At 39.9% G+C, this 19,194-nt stretch overlaps 1 protein-coding gene across 1 annotated transcript in view; it reads right to left on the bottom strand.

The window, feature by feature from the left end:
* The window catches only part of LOC145458451 (exocyst complex component 4-like), a 364,798-nt gene that overhangs the window by 216,834 nt on the left and 128,770 nt on the right, over positions 1-19,194 (bottom strand). The gene's annotated exons all lie outside the window — the stretch shown is intronic.

Below are 19,194 nucleotides of genomic sequence, written 5' to 3'. Positions count from 1 at the left end.
CGACTTTGAATAACATACACTTGTCAGGTCAGTTTTCGCAAGCGATTGCCATCCCCCCCCCACACTACACGTTCGGAGTTATATTCATCTTCGTCAGATCCTCATGAAATAAGTCAAGTTTACACCTGCTCCTTGTTTGCTTTCTTTGAACTCAGCTCTGATTTCTCTGACTTCTTCGCTCTGATTTCTCCTATCTCTGCCGTAGCTCATCTGTTGCAAAATGTCTTACAACTCTTCGGCTTAGTGTCGTGGATAAATGCTTGAAGGTAGGATACTACTTGTTAGCTGTTCGGTAACACGACAGTCTTATCATCGCTGCAGAATCTGAGGATGTACATTCCCACCCCGACAGTCTTTTTACAATGACCGCCTAGCGCCTGCTGGATGGATTGTTCGAGTATACCAACTGTGCGGTTTCACAGCATGCCCAAGTTCTCGGCTAAAGTTGCTCCAGAAGAGACGCAATAAAGTCTTGTGATCAATCAATGTACGCTCAAATACATCTCTGTGTTTATCCCCAACAACGTCACTTGATTTTCCTTTTGATTATTGCGCTTCTGCAAAAGTAACTCGTTTCAATACACCACAAGATTTCGATGCATGAAAGATAGGAAGGTGTCGAAACGACTTGGAGTAATCTTCGAAATCAGATACCCACCAGGCCTAGCCGATGTAGAAAAGTAGGCATGCACACTGAATGAAAAGTAAAAGAAGATAATATAAAAGGACGGCATGCGTCATGTGTCGGAAGGCGAGATGGACATGTCAGGTATTGGTCCGGAAAACTAGCGTTCAAGGAGTTTCTCCTTTACCGTTGGTGTTCTTCTAGCGTCATTATTCTTTACGATACTTGGCGCGCCATTTCCCTTACATTCTTGTAAGATTGGATTCGGGTCCTACCGATGACGCCATATAATGTACTAACTAAATAGTGAATTGACACGAACGTTAGAAAAGGTCGTTGGGTGTCCAAAAACAGATTGCTAATGACTTACTTCGTCGTCTCCTCGACGCCGTGAAGACCAATATAGCTGGTATAGTAATAGTCTGCGATTGTCTAATCTCGACAACACCCATATATCGCGAAGATTAAGTGCCCGAATTGTTCTATTCACATGTTTCCATATCGAATCTAGAAGGACCACAGAATCCTCAATCTCCTAATTAGGACACCCTGTCTTGTTCTTATGAGGAATGAAAAATCAACAACACTTGGGCTATGTATCCTGATAGTCAGCACGCGCATCATGTTTGAGACTCATGTATACGTGATCCATACCTATGTATATTATCAGAATACAACAGCTCTGAAAAAAACATGATAATAATGGGGATCGTGAATGATGTTCTGGTAGTGCTATTATTTAACATATGTGCAAAGATAACAGCGAAACTCAAGACGAACGGGATCCGATTATTTTCTCATCACGTCGTTGCCACCACCACCCCCTTAATCAAATACTATCAGACATTATGCTCGATGTGTCAGGTCTTATTCTATATATATATACATATTGAATAAACGTAAAAAAGTAGATTAACCAGTTTACTAACATAAATATAATTCTGGGTATTTTAAAAATAACTGTTGCAGCCTCTTACGAGTCAGGCATTTTCCCTCTAGTCCTAGAAATATTTACTTTTAACTATTGTGTCCATTCTCAAAATAATGGTAGAGATCTAATTATGGCATATAATCTTCTGCGCGTGCCATATAGGATTGTATATATATGAGGTAAGCACTACGATTAGACAGACAGGTACGATGCGATAACTGGCGTGCAGAAAGCGACCTAGGGCTAGTGGACCGCATCATTTCTACAATGACTTTATCAGTAAATTCGATGATATTGCTTATCAGATTTGTTATGTCCATAATTGAAGCTGCTGTTTATTTAACAAAAATATTTGTGCCTGTTAAATATTCAGTCTCCTGTACCATGTACATATGTACCGATACGTAATTCGTATAAAACTATAAAGTATATATAGTGAGGTCGTTACTGAATAGCATCGCAACATTGATCCTACTTTCACTATCTCCAGAACCGCGGTTCCCAAACATTTTTGGACACGCCCCCCTTGATGACGATGAAAGATTTGACGCCCGCTTATCGTCATATCAAAAAATCTTTAAAAGGGAAACAAGACTATTTGCAATCTGAACTCATGGGGTGATGGCATAGAAGGTTATGGCTGTTGAGAGACCTCCCGAATGTGATTTTCAGACTATACATGGAGCAATAATCATGAGCAGGAGGTAAATCGCGTGCAGTTGAATATTTTGTCAAAACTATAATCATGTGCGATGGTAGCACGTATAGAACATAAATATTCAAGCGATTTTGCTGTCTATCCCTTCTATTTCCTGGCTTGGGCTTGGCTCAAACCTATCCGACCATTTGCTAAATCAAAATAAACCAATTGCGCGTTCCACACGCCATTCAAACTTGGCACATCGTCACGGGACTAACATTTTTCTCAACCGGTAGCTGGTGTTCGTTCGGCGAGAGAATAATTTATTTGATTACTTTTTGGCTGCGATAAATTGACCTTCTTGAGTGGCACTTTACAGTATGTGTCCTAATTGAGTATACTCGGAACGACTATTTGGACGCTATAAATCACTTCGATATAAAGCCTTGTTTCTTAGTTTCAAAAGACATATTATGCATGGCATGTGACACAGTGCAAGGTCCCGTGTCAGTCACAATCTAGCATCGGCGTGTGGCAACTAGGCCACTCTGGCTTTTCAAATCGTATATAATTAGAATTATTGACGTGCTTGAAACTTGAAAGTGTCAGCACTAATTAAACTCATTCTGAGTTCAATAAACCTCATTTCACTCAGGCGACTTCGCGCCCTCTTCAGACGCTTCCACGCCCCAATGCAGTTTGAGAACCACTGCGCCAGAATATATAAGTATATTTTATCTTTTACATTTACATCATGCTATCTGCTTCCAATTAAACCAGTATAGGTATAATAGATCAGTCGCTATACTCAAGAGGTTTCAAAGCAGCGTATTCCTTATTCCAAATGCTAGAGATCAAAAGAAAAACTGAATGTGTCATGCTGCCTGATTGACTGGTATAGATTTTGTACCGTTGGGTATTTGTGCGCTAGTCAGTCAGAATAGGAGCAGGGACTCTTCGGACTTCTGCCAATGCCGTAAAATGAACACTGGACAATGCACGCACACAGCTGCACAGTGCACAGTCATTATACGAATGCGAATCGGAGAATTCGAAAGAGTTGCACCGAGACATTTTGATTCAATCGAAGGAAAGCGTGCACATCGCGTGTTAGCGTGAAATGAAACATTCTCTTTGTAGTCAATTCCGTCAGCATCCTAATAATCGATTTTATTAGTAATGTGTTCTCTACCCCAGAACCTAGAGATAATATTAGATACAAACAAAGCATCTCAGGTAAAGACGTTTTACAACTTGATTATCGCAACGTTATACAACTTGTTTATACGCGATGATACTGCAAATCGTTCAATGGCACTGTCGGATTTTGAGCACTGTCGCATTTTGAGCGGCTCGACTCAATGTAACGCTGATCGTAAGCACGCACAACACGTACAAATTTCATTTGAGTCATACATGTGATTGTCGGATTAGTAATTAGTCATCACACGGTGCACGCCATATGAGCAGTGTCTCATCGTGTAGTTAAATGTAGCGTTTATGTATAGACGGAGGTGCACGCGACACGGAATCGCTTTGCGAATTATTTTAGCACTTTAAAAATGATACATTCAGGGGTTTCAACCTTTTTTCTAATGGTCCATCAAATCAATTAAAACCTGACGTCGGGCCAATAACGTTCAATCAAAGCCAAACCGCAAAAATTGGGAAGTTGATGACTGGTCTGATCTAGCTCGAGCGCCACCATGACATCCCATTACGTACCAGTTCGAGAGTAATTTTCAAGAGATTATTGCGCTTCTAAGCAAAGACAAATCTTATAGAAAGGGGCTGCACGGCAGCTCTGACTTTATGTCATGCCAGCTCTGTGGCCCACTGAAAACATCGTAATGGCACTGCTTTTTCCGAAAATTCAAATCACAGTATTCCCGCAAAACAATGTTGGAGCCATACCGCGCGGGACCATATTTACTGGAGATGCAGTATGCAGATGTATGTAAATACACGGGGTCGAGTAGATGTATCTACCAAATTTTGCTTTCACCTGTATTGCAATTGGTCAAAACGAGTCAAATACATTAATTCGTATAAATATATGTTACGGGGCGTAATGTCCTCAGTTTTCAGATACTATCTCTTTTTAGATTTCCCGGGGTTGACACAAAATCGGAACCGAGTGCACCTTTGGGATATACATCTATTCATATATGTATTAATTTGGTCTATTTTCCCTCACGGGATAGGGGGATTTACGTTATAGGATCTAGGTGGTTCCCAACGTGGGCGATATTATCCCCCAGAGGGCGATTTGGCGGTCTATCGGGGCGAAAATAACGAAGGGGGCGATGGCGCGTTTAAGCGGCTGTATATTTGAGTCAAGTCGGAGAAATGACCTTTTTTTACTCAACTCACAAAAATTTAGCTGTAGAAGTGTAATTTTGAGGTCGAGCCGAAAAGTTGACCTTTTTTAGTCCACTCGCCGGTGATTACAGTTTGTATGCCCATTTTTCGGTTCCCAGTATTTGGGGGCGACGATCGGTGTGTAGCTTGAAAAGGGGGCGATGAGTCTAAAAAGGATGGGAAGCACTGATCTAGGCTGTAGTAGAATCAGTATGACTAGGTTTTTTGTTTTGCTATGTTACAAGTAGTGATCATATATTTCGTTTACAGTAGATATTGAAGTCATGTCCTGGATAAATGATCAATTTACCAATTTCGGCATTTCCATCGCGTGCAAATCAGCGGCTTCGGGACTAGCTGTTTACATGTGTACCGTTCAATGGGTGTATATGTTTCGAACGCATGTTCGACGCTGTTGTAAGATCACGAGGATGATAGTACAATGCATTTTTCTGGCAGTTACCTGCACCATGGTCGCTATTTCATCGGGTATGGGTGCGTTAGCCATGAAGTTGATGCAAGGCGAATGCTTTTCCGAGAAGAGCGATTTACAATTGATGGTGCGGATGATCTTAAGTGCGGCGATGAATATCTCCCACCCTAATTTAAAGAAATCGGGAAATAGGACGTTTGAATATGGACGCAAGTCACCCAATTTACTCCAGTTCTATTCTGTGGAAAGAATTATCTCCGATGCCTCAACTTTGAACCGGAGTGTTCTTCCTGACGGATGCCCGCAGCTAATTAATTTTCGTTATGCGACAATGTTTCTCGAGGTGACTTCCATTCAAAGTTTGCTTCTGACAATGTACGGCGTGATTTGGCAAAGGCAAAGAGACATTTACAGTAAAAAGGTGTTGACTCATCTCTCAAACAAGGTTACGAGATTCATCAGCAAGTTATTCATTCTCTACGTCGCCGCGGTCACCATATTTGCAGCGGTGTATATCTTGTCGGAGTCACACAGCGATCCATTGTACGTACCATCCGGCCGACTTACGTGGGTAATATTGCTGTATCCTTGGACAGTGCAGCTCCCTATGCTTGCGTTATTCATTTATCCACTGTTCAAGGCCATACATTTTAATCGCATATCCAAAATTAGGACTGAGAAGAAATACATCCGACTGCTACGGAGAGTCACTACTTTGACCGCAATATGTTTAACGACGGATACCGTTGCGGCGATATTAATTCGAGAAATCAACGTCCTCAAAGACTTCATCGACTCAGTCATTTATCTGAACCTAATCATCAATCTGATTTGCGTTAATCGAATTCGAACCGACTGGAAATTAAGTCTTGTACCTTGGATCGTCATATGCCAGACAGCCGGTCAAGGAAGACGTCAAAGATATTCTCCAGGTCCTGCTAATGTGCACCGAAGAGCAATTCATGTTGCAAAGAAACCGGATCACATTGCGGTCAGACAGATTTCGCTTCGTTCATAACCAAATGACTGCCAGTAACTAACCAATAGCACACTGTAACAATCCAAACATGTCAATTGGTATCACGATGACACTTTCCAAGGTGAAGTCTCTCATTTCTGAACTAGTATCTAAAAGAGGAAACAGCAGAAGTCACACTGATCTGCAAGAAATATTCATTATAATGTTTTAATTATTGTGAAAATTATATTTTGATGGTTTCAATAGAACTATATCTTCATATTGAATTGAACCCTAATATTTTTGGCTGACTCTCGTTAGGAGTAATCGTCTCCCATTACATGAAATCTTCGTCAAAGGGAAATATCTACGTACCCACACCCAATAGCAACCTAACTAAGAGATCTATCGACTACTCAGGACCTATCATCTGGAATACATTTCCACAACATATCCTTGAATTGCCTAGCGATCGATTTAAAAAAGACTTACTTAATCACCTCTTGTCGTTATATTAACACTTTTGATCTACCTCGACCTGACATTGCTTCACTGATCATTTGATCTTTAGCTACCATCGTTCATTATTTCTTTGTTATTTTCCTATTTTAACTAGCATTTTTACAGCCAGACTGTATAGAGGCGAGTGTACCTGTTTAACTAGTTGACCTTCACGGTCGTTTCGATCATTCCTATATGATACCGAGTATTGTGCATGTATATTTTCTGTACCACCATCATCACCGTCTATTTGTTATGTATTTTGGTTGGATGAAACTAAATAATCTTTCTCTCTCTCTCGTTAGCAACTAACAGACAATTAGAAGTAACATTGTATATCAACAATCGTATCACAAAATATGACGTCATTGACATGAAATTTCGACTAACCGGGGCGAAGAGAGAGCTTAAGCTTCATGAACTATTTTTAGTTGGTATACACGAGCTTCTTTTCTGGCACAGGCTTGATATGATAGTTCTCTTGGTAAATGGATTTGATAATATAATTCATGCTCCGTATAGCGGAATATATATTCATTACGCCATTATGTTATTCAGCGAAGCAAAGTATCCGATGGAAGGATTGTAAACGCATTGTCTTGGCATATAACCAATTCCCAAGAAACGCCAGATAGAGGACTTTCATGCATCGCATGTAAAATAATGATAAGAGTGCCACGCTGTGATACTCTACTGTAAAATTCGCATCAATAAATGTGCGTTGTTCAGAAATGACTAGACGTTCTTATATATATTGATATACATTCGAATTTATGGTGGATTATACCGTTCGGGCGGTAACAAAAAACCGTCGTCGTTGATGCGTTGTCTGTGTATACATGCAGGACAGAGAGTCGTGTAATAGTCCGGTCTGTCGAAAGAAAGATATACGCAGGGAATTACGCAACGCAACGTTCTGGATTTCGATCAGCAATAACATCACATGAATATTCGCTATGCGTTATACTCATTATGAATATGTAAATCGTCGTAGCGATGTGTTACACATAGGATTGCATTTAAAACAAATATCAATTTAAAACAAACATGTTTAAAACGTAGCCCTTGTTTAAAACATGTTTTTTATTGTTGGTGTTTTAGCCATGACGTCACGAATATTAAATGGTGACGTCACAGTGGATTGACATTGACAATTGAAAATATATGTTAAATATGGCTCTTTCGGCGAAAAGGCCTTCCGAACACCGCCATACTCAGACCATAAATATCTTTAACCATATGACTACATCGTTATGCAGCATTTTTACGAACGGCCGTCTTCATCATCAGAACACCCTTTCCGTACCAATGATATATATCTACGTGCTATAACTGTTGAAACGACGACGATTTCGAGAGTTCCAGCCACACCACATCGTATTCGTCGACGATATTGGGTGCAAATCGTTCGTATAGGATCATAACACATGTTTTTTACGAAAGCATTTACACAATTATGGCATAATTAGACATGCTTGATTTTTATAAAGGCATTTGTTTAAATTAAAACATGTTTTGAAAAAAGCGTTTTAAAACACCGTTTGTTTTAAATTCAACCCTTGTTACCAACATGATTTATGTTTTAATCGTGAATCTTCTGTTAATTGATTTTGCTCTGGGCTTCCGAAACGGTATGAATCCCGCCAGTGACGTACGACGAGGACCATGGTTTGTGAAGCAAAATAAGTAATAATAAATAAAATATGTAACGCATGAAAGTTCATCTGATTCAGTTGACGATGTGTATTTTTAGTACATTAGAACTCTTTACACGCCGGGTACGCACGGTGGTGGTAAGTATCAACAACTAAGCTATACATGGGAAATACATAACATCTACGTCTGTATGCGATGGTATATGCTCCGAATTACACATTGACCGTCGCGATTTCAGAATTCATATCACATCGTCTGTGCTTCACTACGCTGTCAATGTGCGTAACAAAACCGATTTTCACATCATTAGGCTCGGTAACTTGGAAGTGGTTGTATTGGCCTTGCATTATTTATTTTTAATGTGGGAAATCTATACACGAAAATAGCACTTGGTTGATAGTTATTGACATATATTATGGACTCGGGTTGTTATCACAGGCGAGGCTCAGATATTTTATAGATCACTTCACTTTACTTCTCTTTGTGCGCGACAAATTTGCAAATTGCGTAATATTCGTGGAGCAAAATGTTCGAAATTAGTCATTCATGAAATGTCAATAGAAAACAACCAATTCAGTGAATGCTTTCGCTATTTTCAGAGAAGTCGCAATTCAATCTAAACATACCAAGCTTCAAAATCCAGTTGATTGTTTTAACAAGACGTTTACTTGAAATAACCTATAGGAGGGTTGATTTTGAATTTCATAGATTCACCGGAACGCTAATTTGTTAAACATTTACCTGCGAGCACGGTGAAATGGTATAGAACCCCTTGTCTTAGATGAGAAATGTTGATTTCTCTATGCTAGTTTGACTTGCGCAATAAATAGAAATTCTCAAACGGATGAAGTCCGTAATAGAATGTATATCATGCCCTGTCATGTTTGGTCTCCACGTCACGCTTAATATTTCTAAACGAACGTGTCTCGGAGAGTGAACGAACTCCCCCCGAAGTCCAGCGACCTACTTCCACGTCAGTAGCTGAATTTGCACCCACCGGGATTGATTTCACCTCAGACAGTGTTTCACCGCCTTGGCTGACTATTCCGAGAACCGATATGCAAACCGTCAAATAGGAAAACAATAACTAGCGTGGTTTGTGATCAAATTTCGAAAAGTTTTTCCCAATAATTATGAGTTTGTGTGTTTACACGGTAAAACTGACAAAACTCGGCGATTGTCCACACTGCTTCATAAAGTACTAGCGAGTTTGTCTCATAATGACAGCATTTAATTTTCCGCAACTACCATAACGATACTTTGACATCTCTCCCTGCACTAATTTGTAAACGAAAGAAGGAGCTGTGGAAGCAGCGCCCACTATAGCAATAGACTATATTTCACACCAACATGTTGGATGGCGCTCACACGGTGTTCGATGTCATATTAATAGCGGAACGTTAGTGGAGAAAGCACTTTCCAGTGTATGAGGTTATTGTAAGTCGGATAATATCCCAAGGGCAAACGAAGAATAGCATAATTGGGTTACAACCTAGTAATGAATTTAGATGGCATATAGTTAAAAGGCCTAATGTGAGTTTTGGTTTGAGTTTGCATGAATCAAAGGATAATGAACACATCGCGCCAGGCAATGTTTGTTCATTAGATCATTGATTATTCAATAAAGTCAGGCATATTAGCGTACATTTGTAATAGCGGCTAGGATTACGTCAGGTTAGTGTCCAATAAAAGAATATATGTAATAGATTTTGCAAATCGATCATTTACGGACATGTTCTCATTACCGCTTTCCGATGATTTCAATATTGATGTGCAGTTTCGCAGGTGATAACGTTCTGTTCACGGTTGTGCGAACCTCGATATTTCAGAGTTTCGTGTCCTGGACGATTGTACGATGTAAAATAGTCTTTAAATAGCAGCAATTTACAGAAGTCCTACCGTCTATCATTTCGTCTAAAAATAAACCTAGGACGGTCGATAAATTCGTGATTCTCTTTAATATTGCTTGACATTGTTGCGGATAGTATAATTGAGTAATACAATTCCACGCCTCTATTCCCGCTAAGCGCTTGGCCTGACAACGGGCTAGAATGAGTACATGAGCATTTACACCCGCGTAGTGGCGAATACGAATGATATTAGGGTACCGCGGTGCGAAATTGTTCGCGGGCTCAAAATGTTATCAGAGCACCCAACAATAGTAACTGTGAGTAAGGTCAGGGAGATGCTATGCCTCACCCCAGATCTCTATAGATTTTACCAAATAGATGTTGTTATATCATCATATAGTCACACTTAGTGCGTGACATATTTCTAATCATATTGGGCCCAGCGTACTTAATGACTGCTACACCGGCATCATCCTTTACAAATAGACAGGTAATGCAATACGTAAGTCGCGTTGAGATTAACTTATGATGTCATATGTCCGTGTTGACGGCGAATAAGAACCTTTAAGGATTCGCGCCATCACCAATAAGTATCGTCAACGAAGGGTAACAGATAATGGAAACATGTTCTCGCTGTCTGCTTTTGTCAGTGTTTAAAATTCAGGAATATATTAGGTTATGCGCCGCAAAGAATTAATAACGCGGTGACTGTTCGGCGCAGTTTGTAATCGGACTGCATACAATCTATGATGTATGTGTTCGTATTCCAGCCCAATTTCAGAGCAATATACGTAATATATTCATTATCTCTTTCGACCCCACACCGCATGTCCATACTATTCATTCCGTTAGGAGATTTGGACAACGTCATTCGATTTGAATGCATTTGGTGTGTAATCTCAGCCTACCTTTCTGCTGTGCAATGGATTTATTTACTTCGTAAAAATGTGTGCTGTCGGTGCAGTGACTCAAGAAATGGTCTCGGGAGCATCCTCCTGGCGTTTAGCTCCACGTTAGTGATTGTCTCCACCTTGTCGGATATCATTATTTCAACGCACGAGAAGGAATACATCATAGAGGTTCAATCTTCACCACAACTGTTAAAATTGGGAGCAAATTATTCTCGAAATTTCGACTCTTCTTACCCGGGAGCTAATTATACATGGATACCCGCCCCTGATTTTTTGCTGCCAGCCAATTATTGCATCGTGTCCCTATGTGCCATCGCACTCCTCCTCCTATATTTTTACATATGGAGAAGACAAAGAGCTATCTACAAAAGTACTCTGTTGAATCATCTGTCGACTGGGACGACAAGATTTATCAGTAAATTCTTCCTTGTGTACGTTGCAGCCGTTGCTATTTTTGCAATGATTTACATAGCATTAGGTTTTCAGAATTGGGAGTCAACCCCATTGACATTTGCGTTAATGTTAGCTACCTGGTCAATCCAGTTTCCAATGTTGATTCTATTCGTGTATCCTTTGACTAAGGCCATATATTATAATCGCACTTGTAACATCCCCACCGATCACAAATATGTTCGACTCATTAAACGAGTGACTATTGTAACCGCATTGTGTTTGGTGTCAGACACTGTTACCGCGTTGTTGTATATGAATTTCCACATCTCCACTAATTTCCGGTACTCTGTCAATCATTTGAACCTCATCATCAATCTGACTTGCGTCAATTTAATACCTAACGACTGGAAATCGAGACTTGTTCCTTGGGCTCGTCCCTGTAATCGTGTGCGGAAAGAGAGACAGCAAACGGGAAGCGCGGAAAGTGTGAATGGTCAACGAGGAACGAACCCTGGGTCACAAACCCCACAAGCGATTTTTAACGAGCATGATCTGGTGCCGGATAGAAACGGTGTATGTACCATTGCATTACCGATCACTTGATTGTGCATGACTATTCTGAAGTGACGATTTCATACTGTATTGAGACTTCAACTCCAGAGAATGGCAGCTTATAATGCAATATCTGTAATTCTCCCTTTGCAAGCAATTCATAGTTCACACTGATCAGCTGTTGGAATTTAGGAACATAGCTGTTTAACGTTACTAACCTTTTAAAACTTCAACGCCTATTTTCACAGTTGGGTGGATCCACCCATCATCTTATATTAAACTGTTATTATCCAGACATGTGCAAACCGATTCTGAATGATGGTATGAGATCGAGGATTCGCTGTGTATAATATCTGACGACTCGTATTCTGGACTTACGGGCTTTGCGAATTTAAATTTCTATATTGTGATATTTATATGTACGTTAGGCCTACTGCAAAAATCAGGTCGCCTAAACTCGACCCCGTATATTCCCGCGGATGCTAGATGCATGTTTATTGTAGCTTGATATATTTCACCTGCTATTAATAGAAAAATAGTCGTATACGACACCGTTTACCATGTTCAATAAATAGTTAGAATGCTGATGCGAAGCATTGCAAATAGGTATACTGATGACTCTTTCCATCACATGAACATGCGTTCATTGTTCAAAATTTATACATTAACGTAGTCGGCAACCTGTTGTCCTTAAACCGGTGGCTCCCACGAGGAGTTCATATCGTATACTTTTACAGCTACAGTTTACGCTATAGTGGCCAAGAACCCCAATATCACTGATAAACAACTTAATCAGTTCAGCCGATATATATATGTTACCGACCGACTGGGCAATCCTTTGTGACAACATATATTGTGTTAGCTATACAATTCATGTTGAATGCTGCATATTCGTGTTTTTGATACCGCTACGCCTTCTTCTCAAATCTGCCTCGTTACTGCTATTATTTCAATTTTATATATACGTCTTATTGTTTGTAATACCGTCATCGGGTATTGGCTCTGTGGCTTCCTACATAAAATGTTACGGGAAAGTGGAGGCGTTCTGTTCATTTACAGGAGGGGGATCTTTATTTCGATAATATGTTGCTATCATCTGAAGGTGACATACAACAAGAGGTCAAAATCGTCATCCAGTTCTGTGTCGTCATTGGGAAGTGTTGCCGATATCTAAAAGGAGTCAGACGTATTCTAGGAACATGCTACATGAATATATCATACTTAATAGTAACAGCTTAAAAAACTGAAATGATCATTATGCTCTTGTAAGATAATTTTTTTCGCCTTAGATATACTCATTTGAATATTTGAAATTAACCTACAGTGAAGGTTCGAGTCCGTGTGAACTTTGGCGGTAATAAATTATTCATTTGAACACGAACGACAACACATGGAATCAGATTGCTTATCAGGAACAAAGTATTATGTCACTACGCAAAACGTATATTTACCTATAATTGCATATAAAACCATTCCAGTTCCAGTTGGGTGTGTGTTGTGGCGTTCAGAAGCACACTTGAATATGTCCAAAAGTGCGATCGTCGATATTGTCATTTGTGATTTCAAGCAGTGTGCGTGTTGGTATTCAGTTGTCGTTTATTTTCCAGTATTGTGAAAATCAATTGGAACTGCTACTACAGAGATGTATAAACTGATAATGACAAGTTTTTGTCTTACTGCAGGATTTGTAAATTTTATTGCTGGTTCAATAATCAGGCCTAAGGTCATGTCCACTCATTTTAAAATGTTTCGGTTGATACACATTCCAGAGAGGAAAAATGGAAAGGCCCTAATTTATATCATGAGTAGGACGATTTTTCTTTGACCTAAAAACGAAGGATTTTGACCTAACAAAATTAAAATTTTGACATTTTTTGGCCTAAAAAGCTATAATCTTGCCCAAATTAGGTGTTTTCGCACATAATGATAAAATTGTACTACTTATCGTCATTTCTGGTTGGAACTGTTTGTCAATACAAAGTAGTTTGGTGCGAAAAAACGTTATTGACTTGAAAACGGACAAATTTTACATGAAAAATCTTTATTTTAACGGAATCTGGCCCTATGAAGAATTCCACGTATTATATGGTAGAAATAATTAAAATTTGTTGTAGTGCAACGAAACATACTTTTCTATATTCTCGGGTAGAAAGTGTCGGTCCTTACTCAGTAGCTTGCCAAGAATGGACAAATAACGGTAAACAGAGGCAGGTGTTGGCTGACAACACTAAAGGTGTGCGTACACTGCTTGTGACACACCGTGTTCCTTCATTCTGACAATGTTGTCTACATCACAATTTTCATCGTACGCTTCTTGATATAAGAACCATGCAATACCCAAGCAGTCTTGCTTCAGTTAGGATATTGCGGTACGTTGACCATAACACCATGTCAACATTTGTGTTTCGTCTGACCGTTTACGATTCACCATGAGCAGACAATCGACCGTCTACAACGGTATGCCTATGAAGTTGGCTACAGGTTGTAAAATATCCAATGATAAGTTCACCGACAGTGCAAGATCTACGATACAAAAGAAATGCAGGGGTCAGAAACTTTGTAAACAACTTTGAGAATTTTTTGACCCAACGCTTCAATTTTGACAAAATTTTGAGTATTTTGACATGTCAAAAAATCGCTCTAATCATGAGTGTGAGAGTATTTGTATTTGTAATTGATTTATTGTGTATCCAAAACAATTGATTGGAGATATTGAACTTTGGGTTGAACTGAAAATTGTTCTGGACTACAATGTAATCATCAGTTCCTAAACGCGCGAAGCGCGAGAAATTTCTTTAGTTTCATGACTGAATTGGTCAATATGATCGGCAATTGCATGTATTGCTATCAATTTTCATCCTGTCTATGTTCACGTAATCCGATTTACCGGTTAGAGTTGAGTGAGGTGTGTTTGAAAAGGTATAGGCCCCCTCAATAATAATTAAACATACCCGGGGGTATACCTGTTGACAGGAACGTAACAGCACTTCGTCAGGACCCCGGGCTACCATAGGGTGATAAACTGAACCCGCATCACGTTGTTCGCTTTTGCCACGAAATTGAAGCTGTACTGTTTAGTGAGACAGCGCGACGCGCGAATATTTCGATAATTCATGATAAAATCGCTGAATAAGATCGGGAATTGCATGGTTATGTCCTCTTTGCCCAGGTAATCAGATTTATCGGTAGAGCTAAGTGAGAGGTGTCTTTGAAACTGCAGACCCCGTAAAAGTAAACATCTTCGGGCGGCGGACCTCTAGGTATGACTCTTTTACATGATGTTATTTCGTGACCTCCTGTCTGCTATATCAAAAAATGTAGAATTGGCTAAACCTACTAAACTGAAAGATCACACGATTTCAGATTGGTATTTCTTCACTGGCATATAATTTTCTTTCCTGCGGGATGGTATTTGTCTTGTGAGGTTCAGATTGGCAAGACAAGAACATTCGGCGCCAATCATCTATGCGTCTACATGGACAATTAAATCTATCTGTATTTTGTATATATAGCGAAGTTTTTGGTACTTCGAAGTTTTTAATCAGCATAAAATCAGTCCTTTACGGCCAAGGCTTTCTCGCTGCCAATCGTTCTGACACACTTCTTGGAGTCACATGTTACATGGCCTAAAACTTTATATGTCTTGGTGCTTTGTGGTTTCTTGCGTATTTTTTCTTGTGCAAGAGTACGCAATAATCAAGATATGTGGCGAATTGAAATCGCGCACGGCGCGAAAAATTTTTCAAAAAGTTGCATAAATTTTCTTAAAATGCTTTTTAATTTATGCTAATTCACGATATAATTTTGGGCCCCCTTCGAGCTCGGCCCCCCTCAATTGAGGGGTTTGGGGTGCGGCAGTTACGGCCCTGACTATAGGACTACCAATTATGCTGCTTTTAGCCGGCTAAGTAATATGCATATCGGCGTATTCAACCGTGAGTCACGTGTTGCACATCTAGTTATCATAGCGTTACCATACGTCCTCTTTTAAGATGATTTGTCCTCTTTTTTGATTTTTTTGGAGTGTCCTCAGAGGACGCCCAAATGTCTTCTTTTGTGAGGATTTTGGTTACATAGACGGCCAAATCCGACTGATTATACATTAAGTCAGCACTGTAGGAACGCTACAGCGGCTATTTCGGGAGCTGGGCCGGAAAGTTGACCTTTTTTTTCAGTCAACCACCTGTAAATGTGAAAGAAAAACTGTATTTTCCGGGAGTTGAGCCTCTTTTTCTTTTTTAGTCAAGCGACCACGAAGTGGGAAAAATTTACCATTTTTCATGATTTTCCTCCGGTTTTAAAAGTTATCAATACCTATATCTATTATATCTATAGTTAGTGCTCGTTCAACTGGAAAGTTGGGGCACATTGCATTGAAACAGCAGTTACGTAACGTTAGCAGTCTATATTCACAACTTTCCTGCAATTCTATAATTAATAACTACAGAGGCCAAGCCAAACTGGAGTATTTTATAAATATAAATTTTATTTTTTGTCATAAATCGATTTCTTAATATATTTTTGGGGCAGCAAGAACGCTATCTGGGGGCCGCGCTTGGGAATCACTGCTGTAGACTATGCACGATCGTTTGAAACACTATCGTTTGGGCAATAAATGCTCAAATACTTCGTATAATTCTAACGGCAGACAATGAACCATGCTTTCTAGAAATTCTGCCAACCGTTATTAGTCCATTGATCGGCAGGATCATTTTGTCAGGTAACAAAGGAATTTTCCATAACAGTTGAGTAAATTGACGTACGACCCGCAATTGCCCTGACTGAATCGTTTCAACATTACGCAGCAGTTGCCTTTTAAACCTACACCGCGCATATATGATCTCAGAACCCTCCATACCGACCGATTTTATAGCCAGCGCCCCCCCCCCAATCGCCCATTTCACGGCCAGCTCCCCCTTCGCACTCGCGAGCGCCCCCTTCCGGAACCATCGCTTTAGATTAATGAAGCATCGGACATAATGAAAAACGACAGTCGAACATATAACACTTTAACTTCCATATTCAGCACTATTAGGTTTAGGCTACTAGTTCAGGACATGAATAAATCAAAATAGGTGGGCATGTTCCGTTGTGGCAACATTGCTCTAAATTCCGTATTTTTTATTCCTGACTGAAAATTTATCAGGTTTTATTTGTGGTCAATGTTGAGCTGAAGCGATGAATTTAGCAATTAGTTATCACGATTGCTCTTCTGTTCAATTCGAAATAAGGTAAGCGCTTGATCACATGCGGCCTCATGATGAATTCGGCATGATTTGCGACTACGAACATTTGGTCGGGAGGCTATTGTGGCTCTTGCGAACCCGTCTCGCTATAGTCTTACTATTAAAACATCTCATGTGGTTTCAAAATAAATCACGAAGGAGTTTCCAACATGTAAGATAAGGAAAGCATAAGTTCCAGCTAAAAGAATATCAGCTGAGTGGGCTACACATATAAACTAGCTAGTATCTTGCTTTACATTTCCGTCACAACGATGTGGAGAACTGTAGAATCAAGATGTATTTATTAGGGATGGTGTGAACGCGAGGTTCACGTTCGCGTTCTGTGTGTGAACCTCGGAAAATTTGAGGTTCGGGTTCACAACAGAACCTTGGTAGGTTCTGCACTGTGAACCTTTTTCATATATTGCAATTTTCACTTCGTTATAACATCTTTGGTTCAAATTTATTGACTTTCAACTGCGGGCCACTCTATGCATGGAGCTAGCAGCATAAACATTCAACACTAAACGAGCATGCCCTTGACAATCTCAAAAAATTTACTTGTATTGTTACAAAAGTTTGCTCGAAATATCCAGCTTTCCGTTTGTGCATATTTAGTGTCTCTGTGCTGTGAGCTTGACCCGCAATCACATGACATTAAGAGCGAAATACACTGTATTTTGTCAGCGAATGATCCTTATTCAACCAATCAATGAGATTGATATCGTCTTCTGATGTAAAAATCTAGCAGGCGTACGGGGTCAATCTTGACTACATACGTATACTGTATCATAAAAACCAAATCCGTGCGACTGGGGTATTGGCTATACTGCTGTATAACTTGTTAATGGGGTAATATCGGTAGCAAGTATAGAAACCCATTTTACACTCTTCTCAATATCCATGTGGCAATACCCAGACGCCGAATACATTGTCCGATCAGGTCGAAATTGTTGGGAAAGCGACGCAAGATACTGATTTTATGGGATTATTATATCATTTGATTGCCTCAGTTGATACATTTGGCGACGTTTAAAACGTCAATATGTACTCAAGTACTGAGCTATTATGTGGCCCCGAGTCGTCGCTCGGTATCATGTACAGTAGATTAATATAGGCAATCACTTAATTGAAATATGGGGTTGAAATTAGCAATATGACGTCACGTGACGTCATGAGGTTCACGTTCGTGTTCACACAGAACCTTTCAAAAAGGTTCACGTTCACACGAACCTGAACCTTTCAGAGGTTCACACCATCCCTAGATTTATATTTATAACCCTTGAGCCATATATCCCATAAAAATTATGAAATTGCCGGAACTGGGGAAAGCCATCCGGCTGAGAACTGTACCTATCCACACTAACCACCAAGTACGACAAGCTTACAGGATAATCCAGTTTATTGGCGAAAAGAAAATATAGCAAATACTATATTTGCCACAAGATTGGCTCCGAAAGAAACGTGACGAGACATCAATTCGAACTCCACGCGAAATGCACGCAGACTACCCCGTCAGACGGTAACGTACTCGGAAACCAATCTGCTGGAGATGCCTCAGAAACATCGCGTCCAGCCTGCTCCAACATGAAGCTTTAAAAGCAGACTATCATAAATTCGTGAGGTACGTTTGATGCCCGGACACGTTTAGTGTGGTCACAGGTTCCATAATTTGGTCAGAGAAAACTGTACTAGTGATATATCTGCTCTAAAAACCAGACAGACGCGTGGAACAATTAATCGGGCACGAGCTAATTTAGTTGAAAGTGGTGCCTTTTATCTTGCGAAACAATAATTCATAAAATTTTGCTGACTGGTGAACCTTCAAACAAATTTAACTTTGAATGCAATGACGACGAATGGAATCATCTCCAAATCGAATATAGCAAAATCCCAATTTGGCAATAAATATACTGCTGCTTCCATGCTATTATTCGTCCGTGGTGCGCCTATTGAAGTTTTGCCAAGGTGAGGAAACTACTATATTTCATTTACATTGTTCGGTTTCGTTTGAAAGAACTGCGTTTTCTCAGTTTGATGTCGCTAATCTGCTGCATCGCGACGTACAGGACAGCTAAGATTCTTCGGGTTATTGCGGAAATGTTGACAATGGATGAATTGTACGCCATCACATGGACGAAAGACTATTCAAGACAAG

The sequence above is a fragment of the Botryllus schlosseri genome, chromosome 2 (genome assembly GCF_051294905.1).
Source record: "Botryllus schlosseri isolate E-star chromosome 2, Bs_hap1, whole genome shotgun sequence".
NCBI classification, from domain to species: Eukaryota; Metazoa; Chordata; class Ascidiacea; order Stolidobranchia; family Styelidae; genus Botryllus; species Botryllus schlosseri.
Note: the sequence above shows the minus strand (reverse complement) of the source record. Positions and strands in the feature narration are given on the sequence as shown.